This window comes from Sarcophilus harrisii, chromosome 5 (genome assembly GCF_902635505.1).
Source record: "Sarcophilus harrisii chromosome 5, mSarHar1.11, whole genome shotgun sequence".
NCBI lineage: Eukaryota > Metazoa > Chordata > Mammalia > Dasyuromorphia > Dasyuridae > Sarcophilus > Sarcophilus harrisii.
This window is the reverse complement of record NC_045430.1, coordinates 254040533-254061052: the sequence shown is the minus strand read 5'-3', so window position 1 is coordinate 254061052 and position 20520 is coordinate 254040533.

Genomic DNA, 20520 nt, shown 5'->3' with positions numbered 1-20520 from the left:
TATCCCTGTCTCTCTCTGTATCTCTGTCTCTGTCGCTCTCCCCTCCTTCCCATCCCCCTCCCTAAGATGGCAAGCAATCAGATATAGATTATACATGTTCAGCTCTGTAAAACATTTCTATATTGGTCTTTTGAATAAAAGAAGAAAAATGAAAGAAAGTAAATAAATAGCACATTTCAATCTGTATTCAGACTATCAGTTCCTTCTCTGGAGCAGCCAGTTTGCTTCATCATTGGTCCTCTGGGATTGTCTTGGATCATTGTATTGCTGAGAATAGCTAAGTCACTCATAGTTCTTCATCGAATAATATTGCTGTTACCGTGTACTTACTTCTCCTGGTTCTGTTCACTTCACTCAGCATCATATCATTCTTCCCAGGTTTTTCTGAAATCATTCTGCTTGTCATTTCTTATAGCACAATAAAACTCCATTCCAATCATATACCACAATTTAACCATTTCTCAATGGAAGGGCATCCCTTTGATCTCCAATTCTTAGTCACAACAAAAAGAGTGGTTACAAATATTTTTCTACAAATAGGTCTTTTCTCCCTTTTTTGGATATCTCTGGGATATAGATCTAGCAGTGGTATTGCTTGATCAAAAAGTACACAGTTTAATAACTCTTTGGACATAATTCGAATTGCTCTCCAAAATGATTGAATCAGTTCACAACTCCAACAATGCAACATTTTTCCTACATCCCCTCCAGCATCCAACTCTTTCCTTTTTTATCACAGCTGCTGTGAAACAGTACTTCAGAGTTGCTTTAATTTGCATTTCTCTAATCAATAATGATTTAGAGCATTTTACATGACTATAAATGATTTTTTTCTGTCTGAAAACTATCTGTTCATATCCTTTAACTAACAATAGGGGAATGACTTGTATTTTTATAAATTTGACTCAATTTTCTATATATTTGAGAAATGAAGCCTTTATCAGAGATACTTGTTACAGAACAAGATTTCCCCCCAGTTCCCCTAGTCCCCTTGGGTGGGTCCCTTCCAAATGAGAGGTGAGCATTCAGGTTCCTTCCAACTGTAAATTCTATGATATTTGGATTTCATGGAAACAGACTTAGACAGTGAGAGCCCATATATCTGAGTTGGGGCCCCAGAACCTCTGGTCATTCATCTTTCCCAGGAAAATGGATATATAATCTTTGTGCATGGTCATTGGAGAGAGAACTAAATTCTTTGGTCATGTCATGATCATTTTCTGAGCACATGTGTCTTTTTAAAAATATATATATATATTTTATTGTTGCTCCTTTAAAAAAAAATTTGTTGCTTTTCAAGGACCTTCTATTACACTCAATCAATACTTTCTTGGCAACAAATAAATTTAACTGAACCAAAGGAAAAAAAAATCAATCCAATGGTTTTGTCCGACAACAAATGCCTCATTCCTCACCTGTAGTCTACCAAATTTCTGTCAAAGGTTGGGAGGCACATTTTACCATCAAGATTGGTAACTGCATGGATCAAATTAATGTTATGGTTGTTCCCATTGTTTTCTTCCTTTTGTTTATTTTATTCTGCATCCATTCATGATTATCTTCCTAAATTTCTCTGAGTTCTTCATATTTGCCATCACGTATGCCAAAGCATGAGTATTAGGTTGAGAAGTTATTGGGGAAAGAAAGATAGCTCTGAAGACAAAGAGCCTGTATTCAACTCTCACCCCAGAGCTTCATTATCTGTGTAATTTTGGGCACAGTTGCCTCCCCACTCTGAGCAGCTATTCTTCTGGAAAAGAAGAGGTGGATTAGGTGGCCTGGGTGGGGTGGGGAAGGGGAGTGCTGGCCCAGAAGAAACAATCAGTTTATTCAATGACACAATTTAATCTGCATTTATTAACCTTTTCTCCATTACTTTCTCTAGCTAATCAACAAAATAATAAATCAAACCCCTTGAGAAACACAGATCCTTCCTTCCTTCCTTTCCTCCTTCTTTTCTTCCTTCCCTCCTTCCTTCCTTTCTTCCCTCCTTCCTTCTTTCCTTCCTTCCTTTCCTCCTTCCTTCCTTCCTTCCTTCCTCTCTCCCTCCCTCCCTCCCTTCCTTTCCTTCCTTCCTCCTTCTTTTCTTTCTTTCTTCCTTCCTCCTTCCTACCTTCTCTTCCTCCCTCTTCTCCCTCTGTCTATATAGGAAATCATACCCTTTCTTTACAGGTGCTCTGCCCAAAGGAATATAAATTTTCATTGCTGAAATCTTCCAAGATAGCTTGGGGTTTATGGGCTAGATTTCTTTCTTAACAACCCAGGTAGTGATGTTTGAGATAAAATTTTTAAAAAACAAACAAATGAAAAAAACCCAACCCATACCTCATAAATTTCCTGGAAGATAAATTCATTCTCCATTTTCCTGAGAAATCTCACCAGCCTGCAGAACAGTTTTGTTCTCTTAACACATCCATGAAATTAGAACAATAAAAACAGTGGCTGGTAGAAAATAAATAATATTTACATTTGCATAATGCTTTAAAATTTACAATCTATATTACTCTGTGACCCTGGGCAAATTCTAGAACCTTCCCATGTTCCCAGGCAACTATAATTACAAACAGTGCTGATGATAATCAATGAGAGGAGGGGTCACTTTTACTGGGAGCTCTCTATCCCAGTGAAATTGTTGGGCCAGCTGGGGGGAAAAAAAGCTCATTTATGAACCACTTGATCTATTTTTTATGGACCTTACAATTAACCCATGAAATAGGGCTACAGGTATCATCTCCATTTTACAGATAAGGAAACTGAAGCTCAAGTACATTAACTGACAGAGGATCAGACAGCTATTAAGCATATATATATTAAGTACATATATATATATATATATATAATATATACATACACACCTGACAATTACACAAACATAAATTCTCCCAGGGTGGCTAGGTGGTACAGTGGACAGAACATAGAGTCAGAAGTTCCTGGGTTCAAATCTGGCCTTTGACACTTACAGTTGTGTGATTATGTAAATCATCTCATCCAGTTTGCCTCTGTTTCCCCATCTGTAAAATGAGCTGGAGAAGGCAATGGCCAGCTGTTTTTGCCGAGAATACCCCAAATGGGATCACAAGGAGTTAGACATGACTGAAAAATGACCCAATAACACATTCTGCCAACTGAGGGAATCAGAATGGAACCAGAGGGATTAAAGGGGGGGGGGGGTCAGAGCCAGGCCTCTGCCTGCCGGGGGTCCGCCAGGGGAACTTGGACCCCTGAATTCTCTTTGCTCTCTGTCCCCGCCCCTCGGATCCCACAGATGTCGGCGGCTCTTCTCACTGACCTTTGCATATTTCATGCTAATTTCAGATCTCAAGTCTAATCTTTAACATTAATATCCTCGGCATAAATCCCCCCAAAAGTCATACTTAACTCCAGATGGATACAAGACCTTAATCTAATGCCGATGGTAAACTTGTATTCTCCCCGATCCTAAACCTAAGCAAAGTTCTTGGCCTGCGGGGAAACGAGTGACCTTCAGGAACATCACTCACCAGATATTGCAATTCACTCCATCGTAAGAGACCTTTGTGATCATCTGGATACAACTCCATGCCCCATTTTATTGATGGGAAAACTGAGGCCCAGAGGGGATAAATGATTTGCCTGTGTCACATTTTCCATAAAAATGGAGGGACTAGGATTTTAATGAAAAGCTTCTTAGAGTCAAATTACATGGACAAAGTATGTATTTTTTATGAAGTACGAATATCCATTATTTTCACATATCATAAGAATAAAATGTGGTATCCTATTGATGAATGAATGTCAGTCAGTGAGTACTGATTGTGTGCTTGCTATGGGTTAGGTCCTAGAGATACGAAGGCAGAAAAACATTTTTAAAAATAATAAGAGCTAACATTTATATAGTGCTTACCATTACCAGGCACTGTGCTAAGTACTTTATAATTATCATCTCCTTTGGTCTTTATAACAAGCAGCAGAGTGTACATTCTGTCTGGGAGATAACGTGTACATAGGGAGGTATGGTACCCTCACTGTCGTACAAGGTGGGTCCTCAGAAGTGACTGATGACTTTGGGTTCTGAGGGGAACTAGTGGATAACTGCTCCTAATATTATAGCTCATAAGCCCCAACTAGTGTGCTTTCCATTAATAATCTGTCATTATATGCAATTAACTCTTAGAAAAGACATTTAAAAGGCATAAAAGACATAAAAAAGACATTATTTATTTAAAAGGCATAGTAAGAATAGTGGTTATAAAGCATTCCCTCAAAAAACCTGGGAGGAGGGGGATTACTCATAGGAATACAAAAAATCTTATATACTCCTGATAAGAGAATCAAAGTAATCATGAGCAGATTAGATTCCCCCCCGCCCCCCAAAGGCAAATAACTGCCTCATGTGCGGTGAAACTCCAGGTTCTACTTAACTAGATAAAGCAAGATACAAAACTGGGACCCCCATGATAATCAGTATTTGAGCCCAGGATCTCACCACCAGGTTTTTATGATTCCCCAACCTATTTACGTTACTAAAAAAAAAACCTTGTATTTTGCTAGCAATCTGCTCCTCCGGTGTGGTGTGGTTTGGTTTGGTTTTTCTCTCCTGTCCCCTTCAGCATCCAAACCTAAAATCATTAAAACTAAATGCCTTGCCTGAGGCGATCAGCTGTTGACCCTTCTCAGTAGCCCAAGACTTGTGGAGGAGGAATATATTTGGCCTGAGACGGCAGATCCTTGAGTAGAAGTTGTGGAAAGACCAGTTTCTGTTTGGTGTGAGGAAAAACGGCCCTAACAGTGAGAGCTGTCCAAAGGCTTTGAGAAGCAATGGCGTCCTCTTCTTGGACGTCTTCTGGAATGGGCAGATGGATAATTGTTTAATCTGCTACAATGGGGATTTTTTCTCCTTTTTTCTACAAGTTGGTCAAGATGGTTCCTGAGATCCCTCCCAATGTTTACATTCTGTGATATTGTGGTCAGAATTAGTTATAATCAGCAAATCAAAGCATCAGTCTAAGGGGGGGGGTGGAGGGGAAGGGAGGAGGGATAATATGAGGGGTGGGAATGTATGTGTATCTGATAGAATGGAAACAGAAGGAATCAGGGATTCTGGGTATCAATACTACTCTTAAGTAGCTATGGAACTTTGAGAACGTCATATAATATGGTAGTAATAACAAAAATATTAATCGCTACAACTGGAATTCTGGGCATAATACTACCCTTAAATAGTTATGAAACTTCGAGAAAGTGATATAACAGTTATTAATAGCAAGGATACTAATAATAATGAATATAATATAATTTTAATAGCAAGGACAATAAGAATGAATATAATAAGAATGAATAATAAAACTGGAACTCTGGGTACAATATTACTATTAAGTAGCTCTGTGATTTTGAGAAAGTTTCATAATACAGGAATTAGTAGCTATGATCATAATAAAAAGATATAATAGCTATAACTGTAGCCTAGTCTCTGTGGCTTATAAACAAATGAGCTGAAAGTACATGAAAACAGATTGTTTCCTTAAGTAAGTATCCTCCTTCCTGTTTAATATTTCTCCTTTGCGTTCACAAGCCCTTTCTTCTGGAGGTTGGACAAGGACCGAACTTCACTTTAACCGCTTTCTGAACAATCACAAACGCTAAATTAGTATAAAACCTGACTTAGGTAATGAAGTTGAATTAGTGAAGCACAAATCAGCGAGGGCGGGCTGTTGATTTGGGAGGTGGGACAGCAGAGGATCTGGACCATGAAGAACGGTCTGTTTGGTGGACAATTCCCCCCCCCACACACACACACACATTTTTGTGCAGGTTTTCATTTGCTTTTGTGTTTAAAGTTGAAGGAAGCAAAGAATCTTAGCAGAGGAAGGACCCAAGGGACCCTCCCTCCCAATGCCCTTCCTTTGACAGATGGTACCACTGAGGCTCGGGGACCGCCTGAAGCTGCCCGGGTACCCACTGCAGAGATCGCAGCTGAACCAGATCCCGACTCCCGTGTCCTTTTCCCGACAAGACGGCTTCGGGGATGTCGGGGAGCCATTCCTTAGAGTGGGGAAAACGAAGGCGCAGAGACCCCACTGCCGCCGCGCTGACCTTTGCGTAATTCCTGGTCAGTTCCGATTTAACTATAATCTCTGCCCTTTCTGGAACGGACCAAAAAGATTCAGGCGCTTTGAGAATCCCCTTTGGGAAGAGAACTTGTACAGATCATAGGAAGTGTCGATTTCTTTGCTTAAAAGGGACAGCCGTCCCTTTATTATGAATCAGTTATTAGGAATAAAGGACCGGGGGGGGGGGTTTCTCCGGCTCCCCGGCTGGGCGCTGCCCACCGAAGGGACAAAGGCGAGCTTCTGGCCCGGGAGGAAGCCGCCGGGGAGGACGGGTTTCTTTCTCGCCTTTTGAAGCCCCAATCTTCCTTCAAGAGAGCGTTTTTCTCACCTCACAATCCAAAGCGCCGGGCATTCTTTATCCTGACACCTGTGACTACAAAAGGAGCAAGGCATCACTTTGCAGAGGAAAAAAGAGAAGGAAAACGCGCCTTTCAGAAGTCTACCCACTGTGGAAGCCGAGGGGAAAATCCATTTCCCTGCAAAGGAAAGCGCTGAAAAGGATCTCCCCCCCTCCATCATTCCCCGCCACTGTCCTTCCAAGCAAACGTGACTTGAAGGAATGGACTCAGTCCTGATTGGGTTCTTCAGCTACCGACGCTGGGGCTTTTGTGCGTCTAAGTAGGTGCTTAATAAATGTGGATTTTCTTCTGGGTTTGGGAACACGAGCTTGGATTTACACAGATAACGTTCGCTTATGATGATGATGGAGAAGCACAAAGAACAAGGCAGCTCTTCTGCTTGATTCTCAGTGTGTGCATCCAGTTGATGCAGAGATGACCTGAAATCCATCGCCTGATACAAACATCGGCTTCTTCATCGTCAGGAATGAATCTCTGAATACATCAGATAACATACAGCTGTCCTGGCAAAAATGAATGCAAAACCAGCAGTGGCAAGTCAGAGAAAATCCCTTTCGTTGTAAACTTCTTGAGGGCAGGGACTGTCTTGCCTCATTTTTTTGTATCCCCAGAGCTTGGCATAGTATAGGCGATTAATAAATGTTTATAGCTTGATTAAATAAGCATTTATTAAATACCCACTGTGTCCATTCGCTGTCCTGAGTGCCGCTAGCTCCCTTAAGGATATTTGAATAAAACTGGGAAGTTTGCTGAGATAGGAAAGCGTACCAATTTGACAATGGAAATAAATACCCATGAATCCAGTTCAAATAGCAAATTGACAATTCTTCTGCAAAAAGCTTGTCCAGAAAAAAACTCACATGACATTGCTTTCCAAAAACAGTCTTACTTCTAAGTAGTTCTGATTCATGATATGAATTATGTTACCAAATTATAAGATAGCCACATCATTCTAGAAAAAATTTAAAAGGCAAGTGATATCATAACAGTTTCCTTTTGTTTGATAATGTATGATAAATGGAAAGGATCCCACCCAACTTCAGCTACTATATTTTGTGATGGATTTTACAAGGTAAGCCATCAAAACCAATTATTAGAGCCTGGGGCTGTTGGCAAAGAGGACCTAGCTATGCCCTGGGGCTTCAAGGCCATCCACCTGCTCACAGTTGGAAAATCTTTGGGACTTTCTCTTATTGTCTTGCTTGTAAGAGGCAGAAAGATCATAGGTAATGGATCTGGAGAGAGATGATGGAGGCCACGTGAGAGCAATCCATTCATTTTATAGGTGAAGAAATGGAAATCTGAATTGCTTAAGTGATTTGCCTAAAATCATAGGTAATAAATACTAGAATCAGAATTTGAACTCATTTTTTTTTATACTCTAAAGATAGGATTCACAGAAGAGAGAAACAGGAAGAAGCACAGAGTTTGTGTAAGAGAGAGAGGTTGAGATCCTAGAACCTTGGAGTTTATATGGAAGACTGAAGTGAAAGAAGAGAATTTGAGGGAGGTGGGGCAAGTGATGATGTTATTACACTGAGTCCTGGCTCCAGAGTCACCTGCATACTGGGAAGCCCAGTCAAGTTCTGGATCCGAAGTGCATGTTCCTGAGTTCCCTGTGCTCTCTGCTGGGGGAAGAGGGTTTATGTCCCGGTGGTAAGAGAGGACCTAGTAGTTGGGTCTTGAGTGAGAGCATTGGGAAGGCAATCACAATGAGAAGCCCCTGCCAAGGAGAATAAAATAGTCACCGGCGCCAATTACTAGGTCATTACTAGGTAAGTTATTTGTAGTATTATTAGATGAGGGGAAAAGCCATCCGAAAATGTAGATCCATAGAATCACAGAACTTCTTGTTCATCCTTCATTCTAGAAGAGAATCAGTGACATCACCTTCCTAATGACTTGCTTGAACTGAGAGCTAGAAGATTCTTCTTTGTTTTACACATGGGGATGCTGTCCAAAGGACAGCATCTACCTGCATCCACATTGGGCACCTTTTTCCCTCTCCATGAGTCCTCAAAGATCCCAGGTGGGAGTCATAATCTCAGCCACTTGTGCTTTTAACACGTGGGATGGATTGCGATTGATCCATGTAATGTCCATTTTGGGCATCCCCCAAACTCACTTTTATTAGCCACAAAGACAAGTTAAACTTATTTTAAGAAATGAATTTAACTAATGCATTCTTGGTGGAGTTGTGAATTGATCTAACCATTTTGGAGAACAACCTGAACCTAGGCCCAAAGGGCAGCCAAACTGCAAACTCCTGAATCCAGCAATCCCGCCATTTGGGCTGTGTCCCAAAGAGATCATAAAAAATGGGAAAGGACCCACATATAAAAAAATGCAACTCTTTTTGTTGTGGCGAAGAGTTGAAAATTGAGGGAATACTTACAGATTGGGGAATGGCTGAATGAAATATTATTGTGCTATAAGCAATGATCAGCAGGCAGATTTCAGAAAAACCTAGAAAGATTTACATGAACTGATGCTGTGTAAAGTGAGCAGAACCAGGAGAACATCGTACACACTAATAAGATTTTGTGATGATCATCTGTGAGGGACTTAACGCTTCTCAGCAATACAGTCATATGAGACAATTCCAAAAGACTTATGATAGAAATATGCACATCCAGAGAAAGAACTATGGAGTCTCGATGCAGATCAAAGCAAAAGATTTTCACTTTGCGGGGAGGTGTTTTTTCTCTTTTTTTCCCCCTTTTCTTCTGATTCTTTTTTCACAATCTCACTAATGTGGAAATATGTTTAATATTATATATGTATAACCTACAGATATTTTATATATATGTATATAATATATATAACCTACAGATTGCTTGCTATCTGGGGGACAGGGGAGTGAGAAAGAAAAATTTGGAACACAAAATCTTGCAAAGATGAATGTTGAAAAAATACAATTAAGTAAAAAAAAAAATGTACTTTTAAGAACTATATGTTCCTGGGGCAGCTAGACGGTGCAATGGATAGAGCACCAGCCCTGGATTCAGGAGACACTTCCTAGCTGTGTGACCCTGGGCAAGTCACTTAATCCTAATTGCCTCCGGGGGAAAAAAAAAAACTATATATTCCCAAAAATCAGTGGAGATCCATTTGGTGAGCAGGCTATAAAATATTAAACATGTAAATGCCATAGAACCGAAAGGAGGAAGGGGGAGAGAGGTGTTACAAAGCCAAACAATGATAAGAAATTACAAGTCCAAAATATGGACAAATCACCACTGCCTCTTGGGGAGGAGAGGTGGGTTTATGGGAGAAGCCCATTTGTGTTTAGGAATGGCAGCAAAGTCACTCAGGACAGCCCATTAACAAATTGTTTATTTTGAGAGAGAAAAGATTTCACAAAGAGCTTTAACTCATCTTTATTTTTTAATTACAACATGTACACAGGTGATTCAAGACAATGAAAATATCCTCTAGATATATAGCACATCTTAAAATATAACGACCTCTCCCACTCTAGAAAATTAAACTATCATAATTATTTTAGCACATGAAGAACAGTAAATTTTTATAGCAACCTGGGGTTTTTTTCAAGGGTTTAGTGGAAAAAACACTCCCAGAGGACCTATGTTTAAATGCTACCTCTGAGGCTTTCGACTTGCGGGACTTTAGGCTTGCCATTTGACCACCCTGGACCTCAGTTTTCTAATCTGTAAAATGAGTTCAACCTAGGTGACCTCTGACATCCCCTCCAGCTCTAGATCAATGATCCTATAAACATGCATTTGTCATTCATAACTAATTATAACTGATTTTTACATACATAATCATCTGAGCTTCACCATAACTCTTCCGGATATGGCTAAAGGTATTAAAGGAAGTTGGATAGGTCAGTGAATCAAATACTGGATACAGAGTGAGGAAGACTTAAATTCAAATCCAGCCTCAGACACATCCATGAGTCATTTCACCGTCTGCCTCAGTTTTCTTCTCTGTAAAATGGAGATATCATTGCCTACCTCCCAGAGCTATTGTGAGGTTCAAAGTAGATTGTATTACCTTAAAGTTTTATATAAATGCCAGATATTATTAACCCCATTCTACAGATTAGAAGACTCAGACCAAGAAGTGACTAGTTTACCTCACAAGAGTCTGAAACGGGATTTGAACCCAAATACTGACTTTTATTTACTATATGATGCTTGCTCTCCAACATGTTAGGTAGATGATGTAAACCTACTTTAACCCAATGGGAAAAAAATATAATATGGATAAAAACATCTTATTTTGAAATAATCTCCTGATATTTAAAAAATATAATATATCATTTTGCTTTTTTCTGGTTCATTTCTGCTGGGACCTAAACAACTAAGTAGGGAATTACTTCTGTTGAGGTTACCACTTTCTTTCCCATCTCCCAGGTTTGTAACTCCTTAAAATCTGAGTAAAACAAATATTTTGACTCTAAAGACTGAGTGATAAATGCATGTCAGTTTTCTTTTTCTTTTAAATCAGATTCATGCTTTTTTGGCTTCCTGGGATATAATAATAATAATAATAATAATAAGCACTTACCTAACACTTTAAGATATGCTCATACTTTATGACTCACTTAATCCCTATAACAACACTGAGAGGTAGGTGTTACTGTTATTTGTAGATAAGGATTTTGAGTCTTTGCCTAAGCCTGGCCCCTTTCCTGGAACGTTCTCTCTACTTACCTCTACCTCTAAGAACCCCAACTTGCATCAAAGTTCAAGTCAATGCCATCTCCTATCTAATACCCACCCTGATCCATCCTTCTAACCAATCATAGTACCTCTCCCTTCCCCACCAAAGTTGTCTTGCACCCTTTCCGAAACTTGGAAGACTTGTACAAACTGATGCAACGGGAAATGGGCAGAATGAGGAAAAAAGTGTATTACATTGTGTGATGATCAAGGAAGAAAGGGAGGATGGAAGAAAGAAAAGAAGGAAGGAAATGGAAATTAGTATGGTAGAAATTACGCATTGACTCACACCTAACATCCTATATACCAAGATAAAGTAGAAATGGGTTTGTGAATTAGACATAAAGATGATACTGTAAACAAATTAGAAGAACAAATGATAGTCTACGTCTCAGATCTATGGAGAAGGAAGGAATCTGTGGCCAAAGAAGAACTAGAGTATATTATGAAATGCAAAATGGATCATTTTGATTAAGTTAAAAAAAATTTGTACAAACAAAACCAATGCAGACAAGGTTAGAAGGGAAGCAGTAAACTGGGAAAAAGTCTTTACATCCAAGCATTCCGATAAAGGCCTCATTTCTAACATATATAGAGAATTGACTCATTTATAAGAGTACAATTGACAAATGGTCAAAGGATGACAGATAATTTTCAGATGAAGAAATTAAAACCATTTCTAGTCATGAAAAAATGCTCTAAATCACTATTGGTCAGAGAAATGCAAACTAAAACAACTCTGAGGTACCACTACACACCTCTCAAATTGGCTAAGATAACAGGAAAAGATAGTGATGAATATTGGAGGGGATGTGAGAAAACTGGGACACTGATACATTGTTGGTGGAGTTGTGAAATGATTCAATCATTCTGCAGAACAATTTGGAACTATGCCCAAAGGGTATCAAAATGTGCATACCCTTTGATTCAGCAGTGCCCTTACTGGGTCTGTATCCTAAAGAGATCATAAAAAAGAGAAAAAGACTCACATGTGCAAAAATGTTTGTGGCAGCCCTTTTGTAGGAGGAAAGGAGACAAGGAAGCAAGGAACTGAAAACTGAGTGGATGCACATCAGTTAGGGAATGACTGAATAAGTTATGGTAAATGAATGTTATAGAATACTATTATTATATAAGGAATGATCAGCAGGAAGATTTCAGAGAAGCCTGGAGAGACTCAACCTGATGCTAAGTGAAATGAGCAGAACCAGGAAATCATTATACACAGCAACAAGAAGATTATATGATAATCAATTCTGACAGACATGGCCCTCTTCAACAATGAGATGATTCAGGCCAGTTCCAATGGTCTTGTGATGGAGAGAACCATCTGCATCTAGACAGTGAACTGTGGGCACTGAGTGTGGATCATACCATAGTATTTTCACCTTTTTTGCTACTTGCTTGCTTTTTGTTTTATTTCTCATTTTCTCCTTTTGATCTGCAGCATGATAAATGTGGAAATATATATAGACAAATTGACATGTTTGATATATATATATATATATATTGTATTACTTGCTGTCTAAGGGAAGGAAAAAATTTTGGAACACAAGGTTTTGCAAGGGTGAATATTGAAAACTATGCATGTTTTGAAAATTAAAAAAAACTTTCAAAAAGAAAGGAAGGAGTTGAAATCTGTTCTCAGACTACTTACTATGTGACTCTTTGTGAAACCAGTTAATCCTGTTTGCTTCAGTCCTTCCTCTGTAAAATGAGCTGAAGAAGAAAATGGCAAACCATTACAGTTTCTTTGCCAAGAAAAGCCCAAATTGGGATCATGCAGAGTCAGTTGTGACTGAAACAACACAACAACCAAAAAAGAAAGAAAAAAAGGAGTAAAGGAAAGAAAGAGGGAAGGTGGGAAGGAAGAAGGAAAGAGGGAAGGAAGTAAGGGAGGGAGGAAGGAAGGAGGAAAGGCAGAAGGGAAGAAAGAAAGGAAGATAGGAGAGAAGGAAACAAGGAAAGAGGAAAGGAAACAAGGAAGGAAGGAAGGAAGGAAGGAAGGAAGGAAGGAAGGAAGGAAGGAAGGAAATAAGCTTTTCTTTATTTCTGATGTGATTTGCTATGACCTCACTCTCTTTGGGATTCTAGGGGTGCTCTTGAGGAGATGAAAGTGTCTTTCTCAAGCTTTCCACTAGAACAGACAACTGGTTTAATTCCCCCCAATTACTAGCACCCACAATTCCATTTTATCAGATAATCTGATTTTAGTCCTGCAAAGGGACAGTTACTTCCGCTACAGGCTAGAGGTGCCTGAGGCCAGATTTGAACCCGGGAAGGTGAGTCCTCCTGACTCCAAGCCCGGTACTCCATACTCCCCAAGCTGCCCCAATAGACAATATCTGCACAAACTCCAAAACGTGCTCGGCTTGTACGAGCTGAGCACTCTGGGCAAGCTCCCGAGGAGCGGGCCCAGCAGTCAGTCCCCTGTAAGGCTGATCTGAGCAGGAGTTGTCGCCCGCCTCCAGAAGGCCGGGACCGCTTCAGTTTTGCTCACACCTCGCACAATGCTTGGCACAAAACGGGCATTTAATGCACTCTGCTCTTGAGTGACAGCTGGGCTCTCAGGGTCCCAGAATCTCAGGATCGGAAAGACAGCCAGTGTCCATGTTCTGGTTCTCCCAGAGGAGAAAATAAACTAAAACAAGGCACTTTCCACAACTTGCCGGATACCAGGTCCCCAGGCCTTAAAGACCTCGGGGAAGGAGGAGATCCCTCTTCCCAAAGGCAGCGCCCCCCACGTTGGGACAGCTTTTGGGGTTAGCTGCTGTTTGGCCACCCTGCGTGAAGGTCAGGGCACTGCGGCCATGACCAGTGGGTGAGCCGGACCGGTGAGCAGGGCTGGGCCGGGTCACCACCTCGTGTTCCCCTCCAGAACCACCGCGGTCCAGTGGCCTTCTTCCTCCCTTCCTTCCTTCCCTCCTTTCCTCCTTCCTTCCTTCCTTCCCTCCTTCCTTCCTTCCTTCCTTCCTTCTCTCCCTTCCTTCCTTTCTTCCTTCCTTCTCTCCTTCCTTCCTTCCTTTCTTCCTTCCTTCCCTCTTTTCTTCCTTCCTTCCTTCTCTCCCTTCCTTCCCTCTTTTCTTTCTTCCTTCCCTCTTTTATTCCTTCTTTTCTTCCTTCCTTCCCTCTTTCCTTCCTTCCTTCCTTCCTTCCTTTCTTCCTTATTTCCTTTTCTCGTTCCCTTCTTCCTTCCATCCTTCCTTTTTCCCTCTCTCCCTTCTTCCCTTCCTTGTTTCCTTTCCTCCTTCTTTCCTTCCTTCCTTCCTTCCTTCCTTCTTTCCTTTCTTCCTTCCTTATTTGCTTTTCCCATTCCCTTCTTCCTTCCCTCCTTCCTTTTTCCCTCTCTCCCTTCTTCCCTTCCTTGTTTCCTTCCCTCCTTCCTTCCTTCCTCCTTTGTTTCCTTGTTTCCTTCCTTCCTTGTTTCCTTTCCTCCTTTCTTGTTTCCTTCTCTCCTTCCCTTCTTCCTTTCCTCATTCCTTCTTCCCTCCTCCTTCCCTCCTTTCCTCCTTCCTTCCTTCCTTCTTCACCAGAACCACAGGAGATGGGTTTCCCTGATTTGCCTCTGTCACTTCTCTTGAGGACCACTAGGTGGCCCAGCGGGGACAGTGTTGGTTTGGAGTCAGGAAGACCTAAGAGTTTAAAGATTAAAAAAAAAAAAAAACTAAATCCAATCTCAGACACTGACTAGCTGGGTGACCCTGGGCAAGTCACTTAACCCCAGTTGCCTCAGTTTCCTCATCTACAAAATGACCAGGAAAAGGAAACTGCCAAACCACTTGTCTGTCTTTGCCAAGAAAACCCCAAATTGGGTCATGAAGAGTAGGACACAATGGAACATACAACCTCAGTTTTCTTATCTGTGAAATGGAGATGATACAAGTGAGTCCTTCACAGGCTTCCCGTGAAGACCAGAGAAGATAGCGTGAGGAAAGCACTTTGCTCTAGAAATGTTAGCTGTGCTAATGATGACCCGGCAGAAGGGAGCCAAACTACTACCTCGCTATTCCTGGCAGCTCTGTATCTCTTACTGTAACCCAAGCACATTAATTTTCTTGTTCCCCATACCACGGTGTGACTCATGTTTCCTTACAAAACCCCCTACTAGTCTCAAACCTCTAAAACAGAGTTTTTAGTCTGGCTTCCATGATCTATTTTTTTAAAACTATTTTTATAGCTACATTTCACTCTAATTGGTTTTCTTTGTAATTCTATATATTTTATTTATGCATTTAAATTTTTTCTTAAGGCTTCACCAGACGGCCAAAAGGACACCAGACATGTCACAAAAGGTTAACTTCCTAACTAGATCTTTTTAGATAAAATGATTTATTTTTGGACAAAAAAAAAAAAACCACCTATTTTAATAAAATAACCTTCCTTCATCTAGTACTTTGAAGGTGACTTTTTTATACAAATAATGATTTTACAGTGAACTCTGAAAATTCACCAAGTAAATAAGATACTTCTTAATGTTCTAGATGATCAAAATCCTTTCATATCCCCACTTTGCCATCCAGTGACAGATAGCCCTCCCAACTTTATACCATATTCACATTTGGTAAGCGCAATATCTAAATCTTTTTTTTCAGTTCTCTTACCAAAAATGTCATCAGGGCAAAACACAGATCCCTTGGACTTTCCCCTGAAGGGTGCCCAGGGAATTCTGAATGACTCCAGTTTGAGTCTAGTGACTAAAGCAGGGGAGTTTTGATCAAATGTTTTGCCTCGCCCTGCTTTCCTCTATACTAAAGCTTTACCACTTTCGTAACCTTATCCAAAAAGAAAAGACAAGACATATTCTGGTTCTGATGAAGTCCACTTTACTTGGGTTACTGACTTGAACTCATCAAAGCCAGTTAAGTACTCTCATTATTTCAGGGTAGATCATGAGGGCCTAGTGGCCAGTTACAAGGGCCAAGAGCAGAGTGAAATGCAGGATGGCTGGCCCCATATCCTTCCTTAGGGGTCCCAGGAGGAGCTCACCATTGGGTCAAGGGGACAGACTCCCAGGAAGATCAATCTGATTTGGGAGAAGAGTTTAAGTTGTAAAATACCTTGGTGGTTTAGGGCTGGATGTTAAGAACACCAGAAGAGAGACTGAGGATGACCACTCTGCATCTCTATTTCATTTAAAATCCAACTCACACTCAAGTGCAGACCTGACACTCAGGATGCCATCGAGCCTCTTTAAGAACGAAGGATGAACAACAAGGACCTGGATTATAATTCCATTTGTAACATCATCATTTACAATCTAGAAGGAATTTTAATGGACATCAAGTCCAACCCTTTCATTTTATGAACAAAGAAAGCGAGACATGAAGAGATGAAGGGATCCTACAGGTAATAAATGACTAAGGCAGAATTTGAACTCAGGTCTCCCTCACTCCAATTGCCCCACTCCATCCACTAGGCCCTTGGATACCTCTAATCTCCTATCTGATATTGGCCCCTATTTCCTCATGTGCAAAATGAAGGTGTTAAGCTCCTCCCACTTCTGGGATTCCATGTTAATACTTTCCAATATATGGAGTAACTGCTGACCCGAAAAGGGAAGGAGAAAGCCGAACAATTTGTCTCGGAGACTCTTAGATAAGAATAATTGACCATTAAGATATCCATTATTAACAAAGGCATTTATTTGCATGCAAAGCAGTTAAAAACAGTTTATTGGCAAATATAAGTAGGCTCCCATTTCTTTTATTTATATCCTTCACTTGCTAGGCAAACTTTTACTCCCCTTCTATATCTCGTGATTAGAATGCTCTAAAAACAGTGTGGTCTTATTGATGATTCTAAATTAAAGGAGGTTAAAATTAATGAGTTCTTAGTGCACATAAGCAAAAGAGCAACTCTCAAAATTATAGATGCCTTCCCTGGCTCTAACCCATTTATTTAACTTATGTTTCTCAGATCTCAGCTGCTTTTAAATAATTCCGAACAACGTCGGATATTCTCGCAGCCCCAAGTTCTTTACTTTGCACATGCTCACTCAAGTCCCCATTGCTACAATTAAGTGGGTTTGGATTTTATTTTATCCTCAGTAGAGCTGAAGAACAGGGAGTTCCCATCCTCTTTCATGTAGAAGATGACTTAATGAAGACACCTTTCAATCTTTTTGTTTGTTCTCTTCTGGTTAATTAAGCCCAATTTCTTTCCCTTCTAAGTCCTAGTTTCTAACTCTTTAATCTTCCAAAGATGTCACTTAAAACAGGGAAAGTTAGCAGCAAAGGCTGGGAAATGAAAAAGTACAGAATGTATTTGGAGACCCAAGAATGATTTTTTGTCACCATTCCCACTCTGACATCAGTAACTGAGTTTTCCAGTGGCTGAGTGGCTGCTTTGGCTTGGGTTACCCCAAAGTCTAGGTTTCATATTTGAGTTTCAGGCCTTCAAAGTCCCAGTTCCTCTTGATTTCAAAACTTTGCCAACGATGGCTATCTTCCTCCTTGTCTTGCCCTGCTCCCACTTGGAAAAAAATGAAACCAAACTTTCTAATAATTAGAGCTAAAACAAAATGGGAAGAGCCGCTTCTGGAGGTGGTGAGTTTCCCTTCAGGTAACGGTTGGGTCCCATGTCTGAGATGCTGGACATAAGATGCTTGTTCTGCTTGGTTTTGCTGGGCCTTGAGGATCTTAGCTCCCTTCCAAATCAATTCAACTTCCAAGTCAATTTGTGATTGGATTTTTGACTTGCATTCAACCATCAATGTTAATGGCATTTATTTCTTTCCTATTCTTTGCATGGATAAACTGACTTCAGGCTTCAAATCTACTTTCAGATTCTTGCTTTGCAGACATGTCTACACCGACGGTTAATTCTTGGTTCCATCTTTTGATTCCTGGCCTTCCTTGGACCCTGGAAGGCCCTCCAGGCTCCTGGTCCTAGACTTTCCTGCTCTGAAAGATCTTGCAGCTACTGGAGCTCCATTCTGACTAATAGCAATTTCTGACATTTTGTCGGCCAGGAATCTGAGGAAAACTGCTGCCATTTCCTTCTGTAAATCCAGTAAAAAAAATTACTACCAGCTCACAATGGGGTAACAACCAAAATGTTTCACAAGCATTTACTAAGCAGTCACAAGATGCCGGGCACGGGGCTAAGCATTTTATCACTATTTTCTCATCTGACCATCATAACAACCCTGAGAGTAAGTGCTATTATTATCCACCCCCCCCCCTTTTTTTTTTAGTGAGAATGAGATCATATGCTGAGGAAGTGTTTCAGGCTACATTTGAATTCAGGTCCTGAATTCAGGACAAGAATTTTAGCCACTAGCTGAATTTAGGGTCACAGAAATATAGCTTTAGAATTGGAAAGAATCATGGTTTAGAAAGACCTGAAAAGATTTACACAAACAGAGGCTGAGTGAAACAAGCAGAACTTGGAATAAAATAACACGATAACAGCCAGAATGTACAATGATCAACTATGAAAGGCTTGGTCTTCTTCAGTGGTTCAGTGATCCAAAGCCATCCCAATAGACTTTGGGTAGAAAATTCCATTTAATCAGAGGACCTGAGCTCCATCTGGTCTCAGACACTTTACACTTCCCAGCTGTGTGATCTTGGACTAGTCATTTAACCTTCTATGCCAAAACCACGACAGGAAAGAAAGAACTTTGAGATGGGAGAAAATGCTCATGACTGGGAGATCTCGGGGCGCTCTGCTGTGCCCAGGCCTGCTGTCTCTTCACAAACATGCAGGAACTGTTTATCGGGACCTCATGGCATCCGGCCTATTTTGCGATCAGCCAGATGAATCAGAAACTGTTTTTGTTTCCCCCTGATACATTCTACTAGTAAAGCCAATAATGCTTTCCTGGAAATTGGCAGATGTCTGCAAGTCTTAAAGCGCTCGCTAATTTTGTGTTGGTTTTAAAAAAAATGCCGACTCAAAGTCTTTGGGGGCGTCATATTGAGAATCAGAAATAGGAAGAGATGCTCAGAGGCCAGTGGTCACCCGAGCAACCCACGGGGGACTCACACAGTTCTCCAAATGACCCACGCACTAGTCCCAAAGGCAAATCCTAGAAAAATATGTGTGTTTTCATGGTGTTTCTTTGTTATGGATTCTAACCATTGTTTTTAAAAGCCCATAAACTATGAAAGAAATAGCCAAATAATATCTTACCCAATCAAAAGCTTATATTTCTTTGGGGGGGAGGGGTTGATTATGGCAAACAAGGGTGGTCCAAATATGTAGGTGCTTGATCTATGTTCATCCATTCACTCAACAAATATTTGCAGCCAGGACCCCTATGGCTCTAGAACTATTTATTGCTTTCGCAGGTTTAGGGAACCATTGTAAGTAATCAACAATTCAAATCATGAATTAAATCATGAGACACCTATTGCTATAGATATATAGGTATAGATAGATACATACATATACAAATATGTATGTATCTATCTATATCTCTATATGAAAAATTTTAGCAGATATATGCATCTATATTAGATACAGATACATATATCCACTATAATTTTTCATATATCTATATCTATATAGAGATGCATATATCTGTTATAATTTTTCATATATAGAACTCTATATTTTTCTATATCTATAGGTAGATACATAGATCCGCTATAATTTTTCATATATCTATATCTATATATGAATGCATATATCCACTATAATTTTTCATATATAGAACTCTATATTTTTCTATATCTATATGTAGATACATAGATCCACTATAATTTTTCATACATAGATATCTATATTTTTCTATATCTATATATAGATACATATATCCACTATAATTTTTCATATATAGAACTCTATATTTTTGTATATCTATAGGTAGATACATAGATCCACTACAATTTTTCATATATCTATATCTATATATGAATGCATATATCCACTATAATTTTTCATATATAGAACTCTATATTTTTCTATATCTATATGTAGATACATAATCCACTATAATTTTTCATATTTCTATATCTATATATAGATGCATATATCCACTACAATTTTTCATATAGAGATATCTATATTTTTCTATATCTATATGTAGATACATAGATCCACAATAATTTTTCATATATCTATATATGAATGCATATATCCACTATAATTTTTCATATATAGAACTCTATATTTTTCTATATCTATATGTAGATACATAGATCCACTATAATTTTTCACATATAGATATCTATATTTTTCTATATCTATATATAGATACATATATCCACTATAATTTTTCATATATAGAACTCTATATTTTTGTATATCTATAGGTAGATACATAGATCCACTACAATTTTTCATATAGAGATATCTATATTTTTCTATATCTATATGTAGATACATAGATCCACAATAATTTTTCATATATCTATATATGAATGCATATATCCA